Source organism: Macrobrachium nipponense, chromosome 44 (assembly GCF_015104395.2).
Source record: "Macrobrachium nipponense isolate FS-2020 chromosome 44, ASM1510439v2, whole genome shotgun sequence".
NCBI classification, from domain to species: domain Eukaryota; kingdom Metazoa; phylum Arthropoda; class Malacostraca; order Decapoda; family Palaemonidae; genus Macrobrachium; species Macrobrachium nipponense.
Genome location: NC_087221.1, coordinates 49,229,536 through 49,252,730, shown reverse-complemented (window position 1 = coordinate 49,252,730; position 23,195 = coordinate 49,229,536). Strand labels below are relative to the sequence as shown.

Here is a 23,195-nt window from a genome sequence, read left to right as displayed (position 1 = left end):
GTTTTTGTATGGTAAACTAGGGATGGGCAAGTACCGCTAATTTCGTTACCGTAAAACCGGTAAAAAATTTACTGTTACCGGTATTACCGGTACTTTACTGGTTAAAATGTATTTCACTAGCAAGGCGATCGTGAGTGGTATGTTGGACTGTTGCTAAAATGGTATTCCCGGCAATGCAAGTTAGGTAAATGGTAAGATGGTGTCGAGTCGTGTTAATGGTGTGTTGTGGTTACTAATGCGTTCCGCGATTCCACCAATTATTTCATTATGATAATGGTAATTCAGAGATAGTTTATATTAAAAGTTTATGCATAACACTGCAATTATGATAATTTATTTAAAGAGGATTCATAACTACTGTATAAATATTCTATGTTTAGCCTATACACACATATCTAAATATATATATATATATATATATATATATATATATATATATATATATCTATATATATATATATATATATATATATATATATATATATATATATATATTGATAGATAGATATATAATAATAATAATATTCGACTCTGTTCCTCATAAGATATACAGTAGTCTTCCACCAGGCAACTCGTTGAAATTAGTGTAGTACTCTTTATTCTAATGCAGAACAGTAGGTCGATTGATAAAGTAATGCCCCCCCAAAAACAAAAAAGAAGTAAATGAATCTAGTTGCATTTGCCGTATCAGCACAATTAGAAATAGTGTCATACAGATACTATTAGTTTTAAAAGAACTGGTTACTTTGTTCACTGTACTGTATGTGTGGTGAGTATTATAGTGGTTCAGCAATCAGCACATAGTGAGGCATTTTTACTATTTCTTAATTAACAGCAATAACGGTAAATTACCGGTACTGAGATTTTTACCAGTAATGTACCATGAAGCCTGTTAACCGGAAAAACCGGTACTTGTACCGGTACTTGCCCATCCCTAATGGTAACACTGCGTCCCGGGCTTTAAATAGTTGCACTATGTGTAAGTTTTAGGTAAATAAAAGGATATCTGGGTGTACATTTGCAACTGAAAAGTGTTTTAGGCTAATAATTAACTGTATGGCGAATTACACCGTTAATATTTGAAATAGGATATTGTTGTTATTGTTGAATGTAAGCTTGAATGTAACCGTCTAAAGCCCGGGACGCAGTGTAACCATACGCAAACACCACAGGCGGATGGACAGATGGAAAAAAACCGAGTATAGTATCAATTACCTATATCAAGTATCAATGTATACCATATCGTGTTATACGTGTCTTAGTATTCTGGGCGAAACTGTAAATTTACCAGTGTTATCAGAATACAGTTCCAGCGACATAGGCCTATATTTTTAATAAAACAGGTTACTGACAAGCCTAGCCAAAGTTCTAAAAAAAACAATACCAGCCTACTACTGCAGATGTAAGTTTAATTTTGGCTATTTAATGGTAGCCTATTTTATACCAGAAATATAGGGGTAAGAATATATACCTACTACTAGGACTAGGATAGTTGAGGCTATGGTAGTACTTTAGTTCTACCTAGATGAATCAAAATTGAGCTAGGTTAAGCAGGAGATAGGAAAACTAGGACCTAAAGAGACCCTCAGACCTTGAATAAAACTTTCTCAGTCCACGATAACTTATATCCCTGGTGATGGTACTACGCAGGCCTAGGTTATACTGATCATGCGTGAAGCGTTGGTACTACCTAATGTAACTTACCAAATTGTGAAAAGATAGGTATATCTAGCATTAGCCTATTGGTACCTAGTAGCTATGGGGTATAGTAGTACCTGGAGGCGAAAAGGAAAAAACGAAAAAAATAAACTTACTCGTCGTATAAAGTTTATCACACTAGGCCTATATATAGATCTACCGGCCTGGCCTAGGCCTAGCTTAATACTACTAAAAAAAAATTCCAGGTTTAGCCTTAGAATTTGATGTTAAGAGTAATAACAGCCCCAGCTTCTACAATGACTTCCTGCTAAGATTTAAATACAACAGTAAAATAATATAAAATGTGAAATTTTAAAGTACAGAAAATCGATGGATTCTAGTTGAAGTCCCCAAGTTGGGTGAAGTCAGGAATTTTATTCTAGATAGCCTATACGTTTAAACAAACAGAGGCTCTCGTTAACTGTTTGTGTAGAGACCTGAAGAAGTTACCATTAGACCTCATTCACGTCAAAGCTAAATGATTCACTTTTTTTAACGATGGTTATAATCCTGGCACCAACGATACCTACCAAAACGTCACACTTAAGGTTTTGACACTCACTAAACTTCCTAGTTCCCGCCTTTGGTGCATTGTTGCCACCAAAGACAATACACGAAAGATGGGAAGCTCAAGCTACAGCCGCATCGGCCGCATACAATTTAGTACCTGGCATGAAATGAAGATGGCGTTGGCATTGCACCTGCCTACATCGTCTGTTTGTTTACTTTTTTCACTAAGCGGGGCATTCAATTTCAATCATGAGTCTGCGTAGCCACATCACCCGTGTGTGGTTTGCAATAGGACGAAAAATGATTTTCCCCATGTGATTTTTCATGCTTTTCCTCAGAATAAAGAAAGGTAATAAAATCATTACATCTGTTACAAAGTACATGATGACTTTTAGAGAAAATGAAGAAATAAAATAGACCAAAGCAAAATTGAATGTCGGTGCAGTGTTATTCCGAAATAAAATATTGGAAAATATTTACAATACGGTGGATGCCTCTAGAACGGAAGAAAATATATTTATATGCGATTTTCGACTAGAAAAAAATATTTGCCATTTGAAACCCCAACAACCAACCTAACCTTCCTGGTGGTGTACATCAGTAGCCTAATCATGTCAACAGTAAACCTAACCATATCAGCAGTACCATAACCATGATAACAGTTACCTACCATGTCAACAGTAATTTGCAATGGAAATGAAGCTATTTTGCAAAACATATCAAAATCAACTTGAAAAACTATATTTTCTTGTCATTTACTGGCGTCAATTGTATTTCAAATAAATACCTTTAAGTTATATTTGCATATCTTGAAAATCTCTAGAATATGAAATAACATACCAATTCCTATCACTGTCATAACAAATTCGTGAATTGGGTCTCCATGCCTTTTTCCAGATAGGCTACTCACAGCAACTTTGATATACTGTATATATACTGTAGTTATGTTATATTCTCAGCAGCTTACCCTTGGGTTGTAGTTATAAATGTTTACCTTAATTTTTCAGTAATAAGCAACTATTTAGCAAACCAAAGTTGTTTCATCAGGAAGGATGGATCTTGTGGGAACATTCATATGGGAGAGCATAAGTAGGTTTAGTTAAGTTAGAGTGTTTTACTTTTTAATTTCAAGTTCCACCTAACCTTTTAATCTATGATTGAATTTTTTTCCTATATGTATGGATAAAAAAACATTAACAAAAGCCTTCAAAATAAAAAAAATTACATGCAAACCAGCATATCTGCTCCCACAAAATCCATTCTTACCGTTTCATCTATGTTTCTGCATTATATGCTCGTAATTGTTCAATTTTTAAAATGAAATCTTGTAATTGTACCAACACCCCACATAGTATTCCAAAGTAAATTTACCATTTGGCAGCAAATGTACGCAGTAATACAGTAGTAATAAATTGGCAAAACAAGTTGTGAAAACCTATGATATTTGCTTGTACTGTACATGTTGCAAAAAGAAACATGGTTCAAGTCAATTAGAATAATTTTTTCTAATTTTTTTAGGAATGTGCATGCTTCTTGCAGAAATGGCATTTTACTAGAAAATACAAGGCAGAAGTGTTGGTTACATTACCTTCATAAAGGGTGCCAATTGAATATGCATTTTTGAGAACTCCCACAATTGGGCTATGAGATTTTAATAAATAGTTATAAATAGGTTCTGACTTGATTAAGAGCTTAATAAATAATCATAAAATATAATAAACTGTATTCATTCCTCTAGCTTCTTAGATTTGTCTGACACATATGTATTGTTTTATGTACTGTATACAATCATAAGCACAAGCCGCAAAAAAGGAAAATAATTACTGTATACTATATTGGTGAACTAATAAGATAATTTGAGAATAAGTTTGTTTCATTCTAACTGCCCTCTCAATTTTAGATCAAGATACTTAGCAATTAATGTTAACTGCCCTCTCAATTTTTGATAAAGATACTTAGCAATTAATGTTACATTAACTAAAAGATTTTATTTAATGATTCAGAAATGCCTAATATATAAGTCATAAACTATGATAGAGCTCTATAATCATGTTAACAAGAAATATTAATCGATTTAGTATTCAATAATTTATAAAGAGAAGTTTATTGCAGCATAAGAATAAATTTTAACATTTAAAAAAGCCGCGCTACGCCACAGCCGAGTTCTAGTTGAGGGCATGATCAATAGATGGCGCGCATTCTGACGGGTTGGATGATGTTTTTTTTAATGGTATTAATAGTCAGTTTCCCATCTTTCGTGTATTGTCTTTGGTTGCCACACTCTTGGATTGGGTTTTCAGTAAATATATCGTACAGAATTGTAGACTTTAACCGTAATTATTATGTTACACTGTTACTGATATTTAACACTTTTTTATAATTTGACAAAATAATGAATACATGTATGATTTCTTTGTAGTCCTTAATATCTTGCAATTTACATAATTAAGAAAAAATACATATGAACCATTTCTCTCTACGAAAACGAAAAAAAAATCGAGTTATGAATAATTAGTTGAATGTTATGAACAATTGTTATGAACAAATTATTATTATGTTGTATTAACACAGTTGTAAAAAAAATGTATACAGTTTTAGAACGTCACTTCTTTCCATAATGTAAACTAAACTGATAACGAATTAACACGAAGATACCCAGCAAAACACACAAGTATTGGTTATACATTGACCCATTGCCGGAGATCCAGACTTTCGGGCATTGGTACAAATGATCATTAGCATCGGTCCAATTCATATCCATTATCCGTTTGCACACCGGGCCCTTAATGGACTGTGTTGTAAGAATGTTGGGACAATACATGCAATCCTAATCACGCCCAATGCGGCGTGGTTGGAACCAGTAGTAGTGAAACAGCTCTGGACTACCAAACTTTCCTATTTTGGGCAGATACTGGTACGATTACCAGTATCCAATTTATGTTTCATTATGGATTGCCAGATAATTCCAATGATGATATGAAAGAATTAAATGTGATATCTATGTACATCACTCTGCTGTATTTAAAGTTTGAAAATAAACTATACAATGAAAAAAACTGAATTCCTTTGGCAGTTTTTGTTCAGATGGTCGTTTAGACATGTTGGATCGAACCCCACTGGAAGAAATGTTAGAAGCTCGATCTCCTTACTTTACTTTTTATCAGCACTATAGTTACATGCATAAAACATTGTATAGTTTATTTTCAAACTTTAGCTACAACAGGGTGATGTGCATAGATATAAAACATTTCTTTCATAGTCTTTGACAAAAACGTATACCCTTTATGTATCTGTATGTTGCAATATTCATCTAAATTTATTTTGATAAAGTAGTATAGGGTGATGTGGCAAGTATTTAGGTATTGACAAAATTATTTTTGAAAATAATTTAACACTTTTATGCAAAACTATATCAGTCAATAGAAACAAATCAATACTCTTTTAAAAAACTGTTCTGTGATCAAGTATTGTGGCTGTCATGTAAATAATAATTTCAATAAATGCGTTAACACATAAAAAAATGGGATTCCATTATACTGGTGTTTAACATCAAAATACATAGTCACAATTAAATTTTTATTAGAAGGCAAAAAATGGTTAACAAACAGTTGTAGTAACTAGTACCATATATACATGAAACACCCACTTGCATTCTCTATACTACATAAACTATCCTTAATGTTTATATATCTGATTTCTATTATACAATATTTTACAAAAGCGAGCTGATGATATTAGTTCAAGGAAATTATAAATACTCATGGATTAACTGTCTAATGTTTGTGTGACTTTGTGCAAGATCGTACAATCCATTTAATTAAAAAAAAAAAGTAATGCAGGAACACACAAATTGCCATTCATTAAGTACAGCACTGTATGTAAGAGATAAATGGATGTAGCATCTTGCATGAAGTCACAACAAACATTAGACAGAAAAGAATGATACGTCTCTACATAAAATTATTCATTTAAACATAATAAAAATTATTCATTTAAAATATAAAAATCTAATCAAAAGACTGACAATAATAGATAAATTTGAGTGATAAACAAATTACATGAATATTTTATAATTTCCTTGACAACAGTCAGCAAAAGTGCTCTATATCATATTCCTTCAGGATCCCCACCAGAATTAGGTTGAGATGAATTGGGATTCTCATCTTGACTTTGCTGACTGCGCAAGTCTTTTGGTCTTTTCCTTCCCAAGTATCTGTCACATGCATTTCTTAGATAAATCATCATAGTTTTCCCTACTTCAGTTTCATCAGTTGATAATTGTGTCTTGTTCACCAGAATATCTGAAAAGGATAATCACATATTAGTAAATTGCATATCTGCAGTACTACACATAGTCCAACAATATAAAAGCCTTTATATTCAGTTACTTATACCACTATTATTAACAATTTGAGTTAAAATCTAAGTTAGAAAAGCATAAACCTCTGAACCCAAGGGGTTCGAGTAGGAAAAGTAACCCTATACAGAAGGTAAAAGTGGACAAGAAAAAAATGGTGCAACTTTGTGTACTCTCAAGCAAGTGAACTCAAATCCAAGACAGTGGAAGACATTGGTACAGAGGCTATGGCAGTATCCAACTTTAGAAGTTTTGATGTCAAAGTATTAATTCATTTAAAGGGTTAACAATTAAGGTTTAAGTCATTTTTAACTTTGTGGGATTTGATTTGGTGTTAACCCCTGCCAAGGCTAAATGATAACTGGCACTTATGGTTTCTGTGCTTTAACATTACACTGCACTTTTATAATGGATTACTTTGCATTACTTTTAAACGTTACTGAATGTGTGGATGAAATACAAATGCAACTCATGTTTTGAAGGTTTCACATACAGTACTTATATTTTGACTATCTACCAGCATCCATGGCACTTCACTGCATCTGCATCCCCATCTAAAAGCTAGCAATAGGCAGTTCTACAAAGTGCCAATTTACACACTGCAAAAGCCATACCCTACACCTAACAGCATTATACAGCACTCACTTATTATAATTCCACACAATGTCGTGTTCTTGAACCCTTTCTTGCATGTATTTGTTTTCGTCTTCCAGCCAAGACGACCTTCCCAGTTGAACTCATACTGGAGTCCACTTGTCATGCAGAAGTCAATCATGGTTTTGACTGCTGATGCGGTTGCTCCCCCAAGAATCTAGAGTCTATGTACCTAGAAATAACATTCAATAAGAGTGGTTATACAAAAGTTTTGATAATTAGTTAGTAATGAAATCATTCTACATACTATGGCCTTTTCTTATCTTTAGTAATGTTTCAAAGTAGCAAAGTTTTCAGTACTGAAGCATAATAAACATCATTGTGCATATCACGGTAACTGACATGTAGCTTACCAGTGACTTTCTAAGGGGACTTTCCCCATTTATCTGTTGTTCAAAGTCCTCAAAGTCTACATATCTTTGTATTGGTAGCAATCCGTCCAGCAGGGATAAATCAGGTCCAGGTGTGCAGCAGCCTGAGTTTGTTTCAAATGTTCGATGGTACCTATCATTATTTCTAGTGACTTCTGCTGATCTTGCACCCTACTTTCCAATTTTGTCATTGTCATCACAAGAGGTCGCATCACTTCCACCATAAGAGGTCGCAATACTGAAAAAGAATCATATTTTCCAATATGTAAACGAGAAGTGTTAATTTAAATGTAGTTAGCACAAATCTTTCTCATAAATAGCTTCCACCAAACACAGGAAATAAAAGCTGATTTTATTGGTTACACAGGTACCACCTGATTTACAATATTCAATTTACTGAAAAAATTGAGGAAACTGTCAACAGATACTATTTGGAAATCTGTATAAGCAAAAAGAAAAAAGGTTGATAGCCCCACACACACACACAGATTGCCAAGCAATTAGTAAGTAGGCTAGAAGACAATATTTTCACATCCATCGTTGCTAAAAATTTCAGCACTAGTTGCCTGTGTATGTGAATTATTTTCTACAGTAGCTTTTTTATTTCCCATGCAAAGTTCTCTATAGTCCTTAAATTTTCTTTTTGCATGACGATTCAAGGTCCATGTACTTGCCATAATGAACAATCCCAGCTTCACAATTCTTGAACATACAGGGGACCTGAGACAGAAAAATATCAAGATATGGTGTGAAAAAGCTTATTTTTGGCTTGTTGTCCTAATTGAAAGTGGGTACCAATTTTATGAATGGCAAAGCAACTAGTGGGAGATGTGATGTAAATTAAATTAGCAGAGGGAGAATTCAGATCTGGATTGAAAGGTAAGGTACAGTTGTGTTGTTGGTGGAGACATCCAGCCAGGTCAGGGAAACAAACATGGTGGAAGGTGGAAACAACAGGTCATGGAAATTGAAGTCGGAATGAATTCCAGAAAAGGCCAAAGTAAAGAAAGCAATAGATAAAACTCTAGAGGAGTGACGTCTCCTTGTTAGACATCAAAGAATGTTCAAAAGGTCGGCCTCATGACAACAGTAAGCTAATAGATTTAGACCACGACGATGATATTTTAGCTACATCCACCCACAAGGAATCGACAAGTGATAGGAAGGAGTCATGCCCATGTGGGCAATTGCAAGGTCCAGCTAGGCCCAGAAGACGAAAGCTAAGTGTGATAAATGCAAAAAATTGTTCTGCACAGGCCTAAACAAGCCTCAAATGAAGAATTTCTTGAGGTCGATAAAAATGACAGAAAAGGAAAAAGGCCTAGATTGGTATTGCAGTTACTCAAAGAAGATTGCAGATCATACAAAGAGAAATTAGAAAAAGCAATGAAGAAACTGAGAAATTGCTGAAAAACAAGCTTATATAGGTATTGCATGAGATCTAAGAGGAAGAAAACACTAGTATTTGTATAGAATGTAATGGAGGGTACAGGCAAAAAGGGTCAATAAGTCAGGATGAGGAAATTGCTATGAGAAAGGATAGAGGAAAAATCCCAGATCACCAAGAATTTTGGAAATATGGTGTTGGATGGAATAAAAAGTGCAGAGAAAGTAAAAAAGGAGAATAAATCAATTGGTGAACTAAAGTTACTCAAAGAAGATTGCAGATCATACAAAGAAAAATTAGAAAAAGCAATGGAGAAACAGAGAAATTGCAGAAAACATGACAGTCAGCAATCAATGGAGCTTCATGGAAGACCTGAAAACCCTAAATGAAAACCTAGTGAAGAATATGGAAAACAAACAAGGTACAATCACAGAAAGGACCACTAAAATAATGTCAAGACTAGAGAGTAACTCACCTAACCCTGACAACAAGCAATGCTTGAATAGCGAAGCCCTGAACAGGGACCACGATTAACAGAGGGGTTGGGAAAATCAAAGTGCACCTAAAGATAAGGATAAGCTAACAAGAGCAGAGTGCAGGTTCTTTACGACAGGAAAGTGCAAGAAAGGAGACTGTTGTGAGTTCCTGCGCTTACGACAGGAAAGTGCAAGAAAGGAGAGACTTGTGAGTACCTGCACTTACGACAGGAAAGTGCAAGAAAGGAGACTCTTGTGAGTACCAGCACAAGTGGAAAAGCAGAATTTATAAAAGATCCCAGAACAGGCAGGGCAGAAAAAGAGGTAAACCAAAGGACAGTATATAAGTTCTACAAAGAGGGTTATATGTGAATATGACAGGAACTGTAAATACAGCCACAGAGTCATTAGCCAGAATAGGACTATAGTACGACAAAATTAGGTAGACCAAAGATGAGAATGTAAGCGTTTCAAAGAGGGGCACTGCAAATGGTAGAAACTGTAAATACAGTCACAGAATCAGAAGCCAAAATAGGGCTATAATAAATGGAAAGGCAAGGTACCAAGAAATAAGACATGTTGACTATCAGCCAGAATAAAAGAGCAAGCAGAGATGAGGATGAGCAGTATATGTGCAGGTTAAAAAAAAAAAAAAAAAAGAAGCAATCAAAGAAATAGCAGAGAGCAATTAAGAGGCCCTTATGGACAATTTTGGACAAATAGCTCGGTGAATACATGTACCAAATATATTATAGAAATAAATGGAATGAGATATGCCAAAAAAGGTACCAAGAAATGAAACACGTTGACTATGAACCGAACCTGAATAAAAGAGCAAGCAGAGATCAGGATGAGCAGTATATGTGCAGGTTTTTCAAAACAAAGATCAATCAAAGAATAGTAGAAGAGCAATTAAGAGCCCCTTATGGACAATGTTGGACAAAAAGCTTGGTGAACACATGTACCAAATATAATATAGAAATTAATGGAATGGTAGGGGTGACCAAAAAAGCACTGAATAAGGAAATAAAGATAAGAATTAATCAAGATATCTGAGACTTTCAAACAAAGAGAAAGAAATAAGAAGCTGAGGAAACAAAAACATAAGGGAACTGGAAACAAAGCCAGACTGAATATGTTGAACTTAAAGGCTAGCTTCTTGGGTAAATTTCAGGACGAGGTCTGTGATATATGCAGTGGAGGAGGACATCACCGAACATTTATTCATGTGTAAATCAATTAAAAAAACAGATCAGGACATAAATATAGACATGGAAATCCCCTAACAGAAAACTGGGGGAATACATAAGGATAGCCCACAAAATTAAGAATGTTCTTATACCTGGAAGCGATGGATGTCAAAGCTAAGTAGCATTGCCCTGCCCTGCCTCCGTTATATTAAGAAAAAGAAATGAAAGGGGGTTGGGTTAAAATTAAAGTAGAAATATTGTGTTATATCTAATTTGGAAACATCTTTAATTTTTGGGGGTTACTATTGTTGCAGAAAAGACATTAGACATGAATTAAAATACAGGTAGTGTTCAAGTTACAATAATTTGTCCTATGATAATCCGATTTACGATGGGGTTTAGACAATTAATACTGATACGACAATATTTTGAAATTATTTTAAAATTTCACTCACAATGGATGCAGGCAGCAGAGTACACTCAGGGAGCGAGAGAGACCAAATTACAATAGCCTAAATTTATCCCGTCTTCTAGTTAAAAAAGTCTGAAAACAGCAAAAGAGAATGATGAAGGTATTGTTTTAACGTTATAATTGTGTAAATGTAAATGTGTAGTCATGAACAACCGAATGATAGTAAGCAATTACCGCAGTCATGTTATAAATGGTGATATGTAGCATAGGAATGATGTTTTTATGCAGAAAGTTTATTTGCTATAGATCAAAGCTCAGCAAGGAAATATACTGCTAATGACTATCATGCAATAGCAACAAGGATAAAACTCCTGTAAACTTGTGCCATCGAACACAACCATAGATAAAATTGTGCCATCGAACACAACCGTAGATAAAATTGAGAGAAAATCATTTTATCAAAACTATTGGGCTTGAAATAACACATTTTACAGTTTTTTTTAGACCAATAAAAGATAACGCAAAGCTTGTATTACGCTGAAACCAAGTGAAAATAGTGAATGGAATCATGTATTTTTTTTTTACACAAAAAAACATGCCCCTGATGCAATCTTTTAATGAAAAAAATAATTTAGTTCACAACAAATGTATTCAAGTCATATTTCAACTTAAACACGTTGTCTAACGAAAAATGACCTTGTCTCATATAAGTAATATCTGGAAATTCATTTATGCTAACTAGAAGCTAGAAAATTTGCTCATAATTGAGTTAGGGTAAAAAACCGCATGGTACAGGGGTGGACCATGTACGATCAATGTGTACAACCCCAAGAAAAGTACATTATAACGCGTCCTGACACCGGAGTAGAGGTCTTTAGCTCCGTTTCTCAACAACAACAAGTTGCGTCTGATGCCCATCTCCGATGTCAGGACACGTTATAATGTACTTTTCTTGGGGTTGTACACATTGATCGTACATGGTCTCCACCCTGTACCATGCGGTTTTTTACCCTAAATATGGCAAAATAAACTTGTATGGGCCACCAACTGATTTCTAAATCAAAACATTGACCACTACCTTTAAGTTAGTATTTTATAATGCAATACATAATACAAGAATACGTACAATATTATTGGATACAGTGAAGTGGTGTAGAACTTATTTCATAATTATATGCAGCCATCAGCAGCCTGACATCACTACTTTATACATAGGTATACAGCATAATAATTATTAGTTTCAGCATATTTTCTAGGTTCAATGTAGGCTATGTGTGCTTATGAAAATTCAGTACGAAGTAATTGAATAAAATTAAAGTGTTGGCCTAGTGTAGACATACGAATACAGTAGCATAGCCTACAGTATTCTCTATATTATTCTCGTTTGTGTCCAATTTTTTTTCTACTAATATATCATAGTCAGAATGCACTGAACCTCCAGAATTGGGCTTATATCAATATAAATTTATTATACCGCATGTGTATAGAGAATACTGTAGGCTATGCTACTGTATTCGTATGTCTACACTAGGCCAACACTTTAATTTTATTCAATTACTTCGTACTGAATTTTCATAAGCACACATAGCCTACATTGAACCTAGAAAATATGCTGAAACTAATAATTATTATGCTGTATACCTATGTATAAAGTAGTGTAGGCTAGGCTACCCTATATGTAGAGATGGTGCAAATTACCCTAGTGTAGGCTAGGGTATATTCGAGATATGATTTTTCCATAAGTAGGAGAATACCTGTAAACAGTTTTAAGTACTAACAAAGTTAAACTGAATAATGAGTAAAACTAACAAGGAAATAAGCTAAGGATCCAGGAACTAGTTTTCCTAGAACTTGCCTATCCAATCTCGTTTAGGGTTCCGTGCCCTGACCTGGCTTTAGGGGCATCTGGAGTCTGGACCCCGCTCTAATAACACAACTAGTAGCTACCATTCCGAGGTTGTCCTACTCTTAAAGAATTTAGCTTATTCACAGGTACTTGTTCCTCTTGATAGCCTAACCCACATACCTACCTAGTAGCTAAACACATGAACCTAATATGCAAACACTTGTTACTCACAATTGTCTTACAAAGCACGTTTGTTCTTCTTGGTGATGATTTTGCGCCTGCAGAAATGGTCAGCAGTAGTGCTCTTCAGAGATGGGAAAATTTCATGGTTTTAAATTTGACCTCAGCAAGTCCACGTGAGTGTAGTAGTAGTAGTAGGCGGTGTTTGTCTTTGAAACGGCTCCTCCCTTGCTTGTTGTTATTCCTCCTTTGTTTATGTAAGGTATCTGTAGATCTATATAACTATTTCATTCATCTTGTGTTTGGTAAAGTTTTTTCTCTCTGTAATGCCATAGTTCTTTTTTTAATTCTTTCCTATTTTACTGAGCTGTTTTAATGACGAATACAAATAAGAAGATTTTACCACAATATGGAATAAAGAACAGGCTATCTGCTGGTATCATTGCTCAAAACACATTTTTTGAGTTGTGTCACTCTTCTGGCAAATGAGCGATGGTCCGACTGACAGTTCTATTTTTTACATGTGGACGTTCACCCTTCTAACAGTCGTGGGGGTGAACTGACAGGTATTACTGTCCTTTTATTTATCCAGTATCACTGTGTTAACTATCCTTTTGATCCAGGTAATTATCGTAGTGACTGTCCCGTTTATCCAGTGTTCTGTGGTGACACTCCCTTTTATCCAGGTATTACTGTGCTGTCTGTCACATTTAACCAGTAATAATGAGGTGACTGTCCAGGTATTACTATGCTGCCTTTCCCTTTTATCCAGGTATTACTGTGGTGACAGTTCCTTTTATCCAGGGATTATGTAAAGACTGTCCCCTTTATCCGTATTACTGTGGAAGACTGCCCCTTTATCCAGGTATTACTGTGAGACTGGCCCCTTTATCCAGGTATTACTGTGAAGACTGGCCCCTTTATCCAGGTATTACTGTGAAGACGTCCCCTTTATCCAGGTATACTGTGAAGACTGGCCCCTTTATACAGGTATTACTGTTGAAGGATTGTCCTCTGTTATCCAGGTATTACTGTGGTGACAGTCCTTTTATCCAGGTATTACTGTGAAGACTGTCCCCTTTATCCAGGTATTACTGTGAAGACTCCCCTTTATCCAGGTATTACTGTGAAGACTGGCCCCTTTATCCAGGTATTACTGTGAAGACTGTCCCCTCCCCTTTATCCAGGTATTACTGTGAAGACTGGCCCCTTTATACCAGGTATTGACTGTGAAGACTTGTCTCTTTATCAAGGTATTACTGTGCTACAATTAACGAGGAAATTTCCATTTTAACGAATTGAAAAAAAAGGCCTTATATCTAGCACGTCAGGCTTGGCCAAAATGCACTTTTTTTCCCTAAATAATACAACCCTCGCCCCCACCCCCTTTTATATGGAAAGAGGGGTATTTGGATAGGTGAAAAATCATGGACTTATTTCACCTATCAGGGGATCCCACCTAGGATGCAGGGGGGATCCGCTCTAATTTATGGAACTGTGAATTGAAATAACAGGGTTGCAACCCAATGTAACCAAGTCAAAGGCACATAAGGCTTACATAGCCAGACTTTTTTTGCCGCCTCCTGGACTGCAACCTAACCTAACTTTGGAAATTAATATTAAAAATTATTGGCTGGGAATCTACCCTTACCTAACCTAAACCTTATGGTATCAGGTCATAGCCTGGTAGACCACTAGCATAAGCCTAAGTTACAAGTTCCTTACTTAGCTAGTGCACGCTGCACTTTAATACCCTTCATTAAAGTATGATGGACCATTTAAAACATATCCTTGTATCACTTCCCCACCCCTCAACCCCCCCAAAAAGTTTACCCTTTTCAGAATCAGAGCCTACAGATACAGGTTGCCATGGCAATGTTAGAATACCTCCTTGTATGCCTATTTCGCTCTATATTTTCACCCACCTAAAATACCTATACCAAATTACCAATATCCGCTGTACGGGGCAATAATTTTGGGATATAGCCTATAGGGTTTCAGTAGCCTCACACTGATCATTTGTTCCCGAAAGTCATAAGTTATACCACCTGTAACGGAGTGGAGGAACAATAAAGCTGTAAGTACTTTACACGAAGTGTGTATTTAATCCAGATTCGGCCTGCGAAAGTATTAATTTATGACAATTGTCTTTTCTTAGGCTTGTACAGCAGCTTCAGATAAGTTTTCTCAAGAGGCCGCCAACGACGAAACCCGACTTGAAGAAGACTCATGAAGTTATAATCCAAGAAGAGGAATCCAATGATGAAGTCACTCGATTTGAAATGTATAGTAAACAAGAGTTCTGTTCAACCTTATGTTGTTAGTTGTCAATTGAATCATAAGCCATTTTTATGTGAAACTGACACCGGTTCAGCTATTTCCACATTAACAAAGTATGATGATTTCAAGAAGTTAAATTGTACATTACTGAACTGTAGAAAACTAAATTGCAGGGTATAACGAAGTGCCAATTAAAGTATTTGGGAAGGTCAAAGTTTCACATTTTCAATACAAACAGCAAAATCATTCAGACGTTGAATTTATAATTGTTGGGTCAGACTCCCCAAATAACTTGATTGGTAGGAATTTAATAGATAAGCACAATATAATTAATGTCCATCAGTTGAATATAAAAGATTTTGTGGAAAACAATAATGCAGATAATTTGAACTGTCAAGCCCGATTGTATCCTAAAGTTGGCCATGTTCCTGTTTGTCAGAAGGCCTGCACGGTGCCACTTGACGTTACGCAGTGAAGTTGAGAGTGCGCTGCAAGAGCTTGAAAAAAAATATTATAGAAAGAGAAGAATTCTCAGATTATGCCTCACCAATTGTTACTGTCAGGAAGCAGAATGGATCCCTTAGGGTTTGTGGGGGTTTTTGTAAAATAAATGAAATTCTTCATGAATCTAAATTCCCATTACCTAATATGTCAGAATTAATTTCCAATGTGTCTGGATATAAGTATTATACCAGACTTGATCTCAAGAATGCTTATTTGCAAATGGAAGTTGCTCCAGAAGACTAAATATTTGGTAATTAACACACATTTGGGCCTATATAGATATTTACGGTTACCATTTGGTATCCATTCTGCTCCTGCAATATTTCAGAAGTTCATTTCCCAATTGTTAGCTTCTTATGATTTTGCTTATCCATATCTGGATGATATCGTTATAGGTGGAGACTCACCAGCTTAACATGATAAACGTGCAACTAGCAGAGAGAAGAGCCCCATTAACTGTCCTTGTTTTCAGTCTGTTTCTTTGTTTTGTTTTCCTGAGGTTAACTTTACTGAACACTCGTTCGCATTCAGCATTAGAGTGCGGCAAGTAAAGGGCAGTTAGAGCAAAATTGGCTAGGTCTGAAAAACTAGACTCTTTTTGGGACACTTCTCCCCAGAACTTATCAGGTGACTCATTAACGAGATGTTTAAGTTCATGTTGAAATATGGGAAACATTCTCCATTGATCATCCAGCTTTTGAAGTAGTGAGTGGTCATCTGGGGGTACAATCAGAAGAAGCTCAGATGAAAGAGGGAATAAGGAGGGGATTCTTTCTCTGAATTCTGATGAGAGAGCATTTTTTGGACAGAGACAGTTTAACTTTGACAGGACACCATCATTGAAATTGTACCTCTTCTTTATTTCTGTGCATCCCACTACAAGGAAACTTCTACACCTCTGAAAAAACTCCTGCTGTTGAGCTTATGGTAACACTGCGTCCCGGGCTTTAGATAGTTACGCTATGTGTAAGTTTTGGGTAAATAAAAGGTTATCTGGGTGTACATTTGCACCTAAAAAGTGTTTTAATGATCTATTGTATGTGGATGACACCGTTAATATTCGAAATAGGATATTGTTATTATTGCTGAATGTAAGCGGCCTTTTCGGGGTGGCGAATGGAACAGCCAGACGCAGCGGCGGGAAAAGTACTGAAACGCATTTTATAAAAATTAAAAGTATAACAGATATACTTACGTGTAATGAAGTTAAAAAGTTAAGTATGTCTTAGTTTTACCAGACCACTGAGCTGATTAACAGCTCTCCTAGGGCTGGCCCAAAGGATTAGATATTTTTACATGGCTAGGTACCAATTGGTCAACCTACCAACAGGATCTACAGCTTATTGTGGGATCCGAACCACACTATATTCGATAAATTAATTTCTATCACCAGAAATAAATCCCTCTGATTCCGCGTTGGCCGAGCCGGGAATCAAACTTCGGACCACCGGATTGGTAGTCGAGCGCGAAAAACCACTCGTCCAGCGAGGAACTACTATATGTAATGAAGTAACACGTAGCTTAGTAGCAGAGTAGGTGTGGTTCAATAAAGTTGACAGCTTGCCATAGTGAACTGCGACAGAAGCAATTTTCCCGCCATTGCGTCTGGGCTGTTCCATACGCCACCCAGAAACGCAGTTTGCATTTAACAATAATAACAATGTCCCATTTCGAATATTAACGGTGTAATTCGCATACAATAAATTATCAAAACACTTTCCAGGTGCAAATGTACACCCAGATATCCTTTCATTTACTAAAACTTACACATAAACGTTGCTATTTAAAGCCGGTCTCGGCCCAGCTTATGGTACTATACTTTATTACTATCATTAGGTCAACCGTCACTGGAGTCTGGACAGAGCTCTGGGCCTCTGGCCGACATCGGACTTTTTTTTTTTTCCGGCGCCTTGTTGGCTGTTCTGCTGGTTATAAGCAATTAATTGCTCTGCATTATGTTGAACCTTTTTCAACGTGTTGCCTCACTATGGCAACCCAAGGATGCCGTCGGAGACGTTGAAGAGGATCTGGCTTATGACTATACTCTGTTTTTTTTTTCATCTGTCCATCCGCCAGTGGTGTTTTTGTATGGTAACACTGCGTCCCGGGCTTGAAATAGTTACGCTGTGTAAGTTTTAGGTAAATAAAGGATATCTGGTTGTACATTTGCAACTGAAAAGTGTTTTAATAATTTACTGGTTGCGAATTACACCGTTAATATTCGAAATAGAATATTGTTATTATTGTCGAATGTAAGCTGCCTTTTCGGGGTGGCGAATGGAACAGCCAGACGCAAATTCCATCAAACAGATGCTAAACCAAGTTACGTCATATCGTATCTGGCTGAAACGCACTTTATAAAAATTAACAGTACATACTGATATACTTACGTATAATGAAGTAATACGTTGACATCTTGCCGTAGTGAACAGCGAGAGAAGCAGTTTTCCCGCCACTGCGTTCTGGCTGTTCCATTCGCCACCCCAAAAAGGGAGCTTACATTCAACATAATAACATAACCTATTTCGAATATTAATGGTGTAATTCGCATACAGTAAATTATTAAAACACTTTTCAGTTGCAAATGTACACCCAAATATCCTTTTATTTACCTTAAAACTTACACCCGATAGCGTAACTATTTAAAGCCCGGGACGCAGTGTTACCATACAAAAACCCCCACAGCCGGATGGACAGATGAAAAAAAACAGAGTATAGTGAAACAAGTGAAATCAATTATGGTTCTACATCTAGGAGGAAAAGGAAAAACCGAAGAAAACAAAAGTCACTGAGATGGAAGTAGCTGAGAGTGATAGAAATATTTTAGTCAATAAAAGACTAAAAGCAGTGAGTAGGAAAGTTGTGAATAACAATACTCGTTCAAGTCTGATGGTTGATCATTCTACTGGTGGCACTATGCTACATGGCAATCGAACATCATTCTGGGTAATAAAGTAATGAAGCCAATAATTAAGGAACAAGTTCAAGGAAGTGTTTGTATTTTCCCAATGCACTGGAAATGGATTATCATGACAAGATGCGGTGGACGGTAAGACTATAAAAAAAAAAAAAATCCAAATTTTTGAAGTGTTGTTTAAGGAAGGTAAATATAGACCAACATATCAAACAGCTAAAGATGATAATGCTGTACTGTGAATTTCTGAACTACCACTGGGCTTGAAGACATTATGTTAGAAAAACCGTTAGGATGATGGGAAGTATAGTCAAGTTAGTGTGTTTGGTTACCCTTTATGTATGGATCCAAATGATTTATTGGTAGAGGAAAGGGTTGTTTGAGCTAAACAACGTGAGGTTAAGCAGAAAGGTGAAACTAGTTTAAAACCACAGGTAATAGCACTTATAAGGGGTGAGGTTTCAGGGAAAATATTTGTTCCCTGTCGTGGATATAAACGGATTAATGTGTTTAAGGAAAGTTTTATGTTATGTTTTAAATGTAGCAAATGGGGCCATTTTGCATATAAATGTAGATATTACAGCAAAGGTCATTCATTACTCAAAAGAATGTTTGGATAAGATAAAGAATAATGTTAACATTATTCCAAAATGTTGCAATTGTGGAGGTAACCCCAATGCTCGTTCTTGGTTGTGTTAAAAGTCCAGTTATTGGTGTTAAAACTGCAAGTAGTATTTTCGTTTCTCAATCACTGAATAAGAACGAAAACGGGGTTGTTATGTCAGCTACAAACGTATGGGAACGAAGAGAAGAAGAAGGCAACTTCAAAAGGGGGAGACCTCTAGTCGCAATCTAGCTTGCGATAAACATGACCGTGTTATTAAAACACTTCATTTAGAAATAGAAAAACTTAAAAAGGTAATCTTGAGGATGCGTGATCAGCTATTAAAAGTGTGTAGTGGTACTAGTAGAGTCGTTTCTATTGGAATGGAGGAGAATGTTTCTGAAGTGAATGATGTAGGTGCTGGTTCTAATCATGTCTGCATTCAAAATAAGGTTTAAACTGTAGATAGAGCTACTTGTGATGATCTTATGTCTGCCAGAGAATGTGAAGTAGATATAGTTACTTATGATGATCTGCCAGAGAATGTAAATATGACGAATTAATGTCTACTGATAATGTGTTTCAGGGTAGCTCCATTTATGACAGAAATTATGAATTAAGGACAGATTAGATTTGCCAAATGAAAGGAAAGGATGTGACAACTTAGTTGTTAGTATTGCTTCCTTATTAGATACAGTACTAGAGTATTGCAGCGGCCAGATGACGATCTTAAAATGAATGTGGTTACTTTTGCTAGAAAAATGAGGAAGAAAATTGACCAAAATGGAGGGATCTTGTCTTAAAACACTATCGTGGAATGTAAATAGTCTTCAAAAAAAAAAAAAAAAAAAAAAAAAAACTGATGTTCATGATCAGTTTTCTTTCTCATGATTTCGAGGTAATAACTTTGCAAGAAATTGGTGTTAATGGGGCCGGTTTCCAATTAGCAGGTTATCAATCATTTGAACTTCGGCAGATATTAAGAAAAGTATAAGGGGTTTAACTACCTTTGTGAAAAATGATATACCAGCTGTTTTGTCTGAAGCGACAGAAATTAACGGCACTGGGTGTTTGTGTGTAAAATTATATTTAAAGGATATTGTATTTTATATGATCAATGTGTATGTGCATGCTGATAAATTGGATCTTGAGAATTTACCAAAGGTTATTTTTAATGAGCAGTTTATTAATGGGTGATCTTAATGCTCGCCATCATGATTTGGGAAGCAGTGGTAGCCAAAACAGAAATGGTTTTGTATTAAATAACATACTTAACTCGTTGGAAAATGTCAAAGTCTTGGGGAATGGTGTATCAACTCACGTGAGAGGTGGCAGAATTGATTACGCTATACTTTTTAATATGTTTGAATGTACAGCTGATGCGGTAGTTGTTAGCGAGTTTGTTAGTGATCACTTTGCTATAGAAGTATCTTTAAGCATAAACAAGATGTTTATCAGGAAAAAAAGGAAGTGCTATCATTTAAAACCTGATAGAAAATTAGAGTTCATGAATAAAGTTGGTGAGTGGTACTCACATTACAAGGACGTTAATGGTCATCAAAACGATGAAAACATATTCTATGAAGATTTGCTTACTGTCAATAATAGTATTTTAAATATCCCTATAAAAAGTGGCTTCTCGTCATTTACAAAGTCTGTATATTCGAACGACAAAATAGTTCGGGGTTGGAATAAACTGCTTCGAAAAGCTCAAAGTAATGGGAGTAGGAGTCCAGGTGATGGTCGGAGTAGAGAAACCATGATGCACATAATGGCAGACGGGACAGCAGAGGTATAAGAAGGACGGTCAGAGGTAAATATTGGGATAAGTTCTTGGAAGAAATTTCACTTACTGAAGAGATTGAGTCTGTGTGAAATTTAGTCAATCAAGTAAGAAAGAAAAGGAAGGAAACCGTAGCTGCTCATGATCCGAATGGGAAGGCGAACGAATTGGTTAGGAAATTGTCGGAAGCAGCAAGTATCAGCAGACCTGCGTACGTAACAGGTGGTATAGTAATTTTAAACTGTTTGATTATGATGTAGGATCGTCCTTTGTTAGATCTACTTAATCTTTCATATAAAAATGGGAGGCTCCCTAAGAAATGGAAAATAGCTCTTGTTGTACCTGGGCAACGGAGAAAATAAGCCTATTTCACTTACATCTTGTTTGTGTAAATTAATGGAGAGTCTTGTATTGAATAGATTAATTTATATGATTGGTGACCAATTATCGCAGAATGTGTTTGGTTTTATAAAGGGGAAGAGTACTTCAGATTGCGTTACTAAAGTCTTAATTAATACTAAATGTAGAGCTTGTTGACTTAAAAGGATCTTTTGATAGAGCTTGCAGTGATGTCATTCTAGAAGAGCTTGTCAAGAAAGGCGTCAGGGGATTTTTACTGGGTTGAATGAAGAGTTACTTAACTGAAAGAAGAGCGAATTTGGCTCCAAGGATACGAGTCCGAGGAAATGTTGATGGAGTTGGGTAGTATTCCTCAAGGTGGTGTTCTTAGTCCTACCCTTTTTAATGTTTTGATGGATAAAATTGCGAGGCATAATTTTCCTGCTGGTACTGAGATTATTGTTTATGTTGATGATATTTTGATACAGGTGTTAGTGAAACCATTTTAATAAGGGCTATGCAGAATTACAGAATTTGTGCATGCACATGGGTTAGGTGATAAATGAAGAAAAGAGCAAATTTCACTCAAGTATGGTTAATAGTAATACGGTTGCCATAAATGGTAAAACTTTGGAAAAAGTAAATAGCTATAAGTATCTAGGTATGTACATTGGATTTAATAAAAGCACGGATGAAATTAATTACTTGAAAAATTTTTGTCTAGCTCGAATGAGACCTTTACAGGTATTGGCAAACAGAGGTAACGGTGCTGGTATTCCTGTTGTAAGGATGAAGTACATCAGTACGGTGCGTTCAGTTATTGACTATGCATCACCTGTGCTGGTGAATTATTCGAACAGAGAGTTGAGACCTCTTGAAATAATTCAGAATAAGGCAATGAGAGTTATTTTGGGTTGTTCCATGAGTACTAGGATTGAAATCATGAGACCAAAATTGAATCTACCAAATGTTCTTCGTATGATGAGGAGAGAAAGACCTTAAAGAGGGCTGTTGACAGTTATTCAGGCAATAGAGTTTGTCCTGTTAAAAATACGTGTTTTAAAAAACTGTATAATATACTGATGAAAATATGATGTTATAAAGTTTTGTGTAAAATTACAAGAAGTAGTTCCAATGAAGCCGGAGTTGTGTTGCAAAATTAATGTATTTGTAAACTTGGCTGTAAAGAAAGTGAGTGCAACACATAAGAATTGAAACAATTAATTTGTCTAAAATTAACACATTACCTTAAGCTAACAGTATACATATGTGCTGTGATGGTTCAGTGAATGGTATCAAGGTTGGATGTGGGGTGGTTGTAAGGGAATATTATGAAAATTATGTGGGTACTGACGAGACGCTGTCAAAAAGAATAGAGGATAAAAACTTCTACTGCTGCTGCTGAATGACATGTCATTCATGAAGGGTTAACCTTAGTAGTAAACAAGATGAAAAACGTGTTTGTTTTCAATGATTGCCAGAGTGGTCTTCTTCTTGCGCTTCACTCTAGATAGTATCCAGTTGACAGGGAATTAATTAGTAAGTGTAAAGAACTTGTATATGCAATAGAAGATCAAGGGTATTTTGTCAAGTTTTTCTGGGTACCATCTCACGTTGGTATTCATTTGGATGAGATGGCTGATAGTTTGGCAGGATCCTACAAACAAAAGTAATACTGATATGAAAAGCA

The 23,195-nt window shown here is 35.8% G+C and overlaps 2 long non-coding RNA genes across 8 annotated transcripts in view; both read right to left on the bottom strand.

Moving 5' to 3' along the window:
* LOC135204341 (uncharacterized) overlaps positions 1-15,291 on the bottom strand; it is a 46,523-nt gene extending 31,232 nt beyond the window's left edge. The window contains exon 1 of one of the 3 annotated variants that reach the window (XR_010312185.1): positions 15,172-15,291. This is a non-coding gene — a long non-coding RNA (uncharacterized LOC135204341). Of the gene's footprint in view, positions 1-2,260; positions 2,352-15,166 lie in introns of those variants that run through there. The other 2 variants (XR_010312186.1, XR_010312184.1) reach the window with 2 other exon arrangements.
* LOC135204340 (uncharacterized) lies at positions 6,281-13,404 on the bottom strand. 5 transcript variants are annotated; one of them, XR_010312180.1, is made up of 5 exons: positions 13,133-13,404; positions 11,099-11,187; positions 7,573-7,828; positions 7,211-7,391; positions 6,281-6,509 (listed from the first exon to the last, which is right to left on the bottom strand). It is a non-coding gene; the product is annotated as an uncharacterized LOC135204340 (long non-coding RNA). The 5 variants fall into 5 exon arrangements; XR_010312182.1 differs by having other exon boundaries at positions 7,573-7,804; XR_010312181.1 differs by lacking the exon at positions 11,099-11,187 and having other exon boundaries at positions 7,573-7,804; positions 13,133-13,398.
* Positions 15,292-23,195: the final 7,904 nt, after the last annotated feature.